This window comes from Onthophagus taurus, chromosome 11 (genome assembly GCF_036711975.1).
Source record: "Onthophagus taurus isolate NC chromosome 11, IU_Otau_3.0, whole genome shotgun sequence".
NCBI lineage: Eukaryota > Metazoa > Arthropoda > Insecta > Coleoptera > Scarabaeidae > Onthophagus > Onthophagus taurus.
This window is the reverse complement of record NC_091976.1, coordinates 988,473-991,427: the sequence shown is the minus strand read 5'-3', so window position 1 is coordinate 991,427 and position 2,955 is coordinate 988,473.

Below are 2,955 nucleotides of genomic sequence, written 5' to 3'. Positions count from 1 at the left end.
GTACATTTGGAGAGCATTAAACTCAAGCCTAAAAGTAGCAGAAACAGAAAAAGAACTTCTAATCATACAGCAGATCGCAATGAAAAATGATTTTCCGCAACATAGAATACATAAACTGATAAACAAAATACAACACAAAACCAATTTATCTAATATCACTACTCTAACCAATGATAAAAAAGTGAACGATACAACATATAGATCAATATCATTTCCTGGAAAAATTTCCCACAAAATTAAAAACGTATTTAAACAATACGATATATGTTTATCTTTTAAAACAAAAAATACTCTAAGAAATATTCTAATAAATAACAAAGACCAAACAAATCATTTGCAGAAAAGCGGTATATATCAGTTAGATTGTAACACTTGCGGAGCAATCTATATAGGAGAGACAGGAAGAGATCTTAGTCAACGGATTCGAGAACACAAAACAAAAGAGAACTCAAATTTTGGAAGACACCTAATGTTCCAAAACCATGATTTCGACGAAGACAAAAATAGTAAAATTTTACACCGACTAGATAAGGGAAATTTTATGGAGATTATGGATTATATGAAATAAATAAGTTCATACAAAAACACCCAAACAAAACGATCCTAAACGACTAAATAACACCTCAATATACACTCCTATATCTATGTTTAACCCTTATCTTACAAACGAGAAATTCAAAAACTAAAATCGATGATAGTTGAGTTCGTTTGTGTGAAATATGATGTTTTACATTGAATTAATATTGTATTATTGTCAAGGTCAACCTTTCAAAGTTCTGTTTACCAACTTTAACATAACCTCGCTATAACTCCAACCCTCCAACCGCGCTGTGTTATAACTTATAACACGTGAAAATACAGATAGTACCTAAAAAATATTCATGTTGGAGAATTTTTTAATTTATGTGTACCGTTTCTGACGTAAGTTTTATTAGTATTATTGTATTCTATTTAATTTTAATTTAATTGTACGTTATGTAGACGTCTTCTGAGGACGACAAAGTGGTCGAAATCGATTAGGACAATTAAAATAAAACAAAATCAAACAGTATATTAAGAGAAATTTTAATTCAATTAATAAGTTTCATCCGTATCATGTCTCTCTACACCAACAATTACATGACGACGATTTCGAAAATCGTGTGCAATTTTGTACTTGGGTTATGGAAAAATTAAGATTGAATGAACATTTTTTCTTCAATGTACTATTTTCCGACGAATCATTTTTTTTCACAAATAAAATAAATGGATTTTTTTTATTGATGGCAATTTGAATGGCAGAAAGTATCGGAATTTGTTGTTGAACGATTTACCGGTTTTGTTGGAAGACCTTACTCTGGAGCAAAGACTTGCGCTATGGTATTAGCATGATGGATGTCCATCTCATTATGCTCTAGCCGCAAGAGAAGTTTTAGACGAAATGTTTCCTGAAAAATGGATAGGACGTAATGGACCGGTGAATTGGCCAGCTAGATCACCCGACTTAACTTCTCCCGATTTCTTTCTTTGGGGTTACCTCAAAGAGAAAGTTTACAATCAGGTTCCAACAACACCAAACGATATGAAAAACCGCATCAGAGCAGCTTGCGAATCAATAACTGAAGAAATGTTTGGCAATGTGCTGAGAACGTTTTCAATGAGAATTCAGAAATGTTTAGAAGTGAATGGTCATCATTTTGAGTATTTAATCGATGTATAAAAGTAACTTTATAAATTTTAATCAATGTTCTAAGGTGATTTCAAAAATGAAGAAGAATTTTAGTACTATTTTACGATTAATTAAATCGTTTTTTTATTAATTACATTTTGAAAAATGTTGTTTTATTTTTCTTTTTGTAGAAATCTTCATAACGCAGAATTTAAGAAAAAAAATTTTTAAGCAAAAAATACTTAGTTTGTCAAGTTGTTTAAGACGTTGAAAGAAAAAAGTATATGTGCGACTTGAAAAAATTAAAATGACGTCAGAAGGGCCTTTAGGCAATCCTGAAAAAAAATCTGTTCATGTGGGTACAAAAGTTGGTACTGAAAAATTCTTTGCTATAGCAACCGACAATGCAATGGTTAAAGCAAGAAATATACTTCATGAAAAGTATAAACACATTTCTGTTTATGGATGCATTGCTCATACGCTAAATTTGTTAATTGGAGGCATTTCAAAAATGAAAACCATGTCTACTATTATGGAAGATGTTAAGGCTGTCACCAAACAAATTAACAATTCTCACATTTTATTGGCTACTTTCAAAAAAATTCAAACTGAAAGAAATTACACCAAAGCAGCCATTTCCTTAAAATTACCTGTGAAAACACGATGGGGATCAATTATTCGTAGTTTAAAAAGTTTTCTTGATACAAAATATGCATTAAAAACATTAGCAGTTTCTGAAACAATACTCACAATCAGTATACTCAGTAAACGAGTTGCAAAGTTGATATTAGATGACGATATTTTTGGGTAAAAGGTTCAAACTTTTATCACCTAATAAACCCTATTGTTAAATACATAATCCAACTGGAAGGAGGTAAACCAAGGTTAAGCTAAGTAACTGAATGCATTTATGAGTTGGAAGGTCATTTTGAAACAGCCCTTTCCTCAAGCCCTTTGCTTAACCAAGAGGAAAGGGAAGTAAAAAATTTATTAGTTGAGAGAAAGCAAATGGGCATAAATCCAATCCATTTTGCTGCAAATATTTTAGATCCAAATTTTAATGGAATTCATCTTAATAGAGAAGAACAAATACAAGGAGCAGAGTTTATAGACAATATGGCTACTGTACCAAGCCCAGATGAGTCTGCAGAGGTAAAGTTAGAATTGGCACTTTATCGATTTAAGGAAGGGTTATTTGGAAAACCATATAAAATCCGTGGAAAAACTACATCCCGTTTTATGGTGGAAGGTGGTTTTATTCACACTGCAAAAAGAAATGGGCTTACGGCTGAACGAGCTAATAGTAT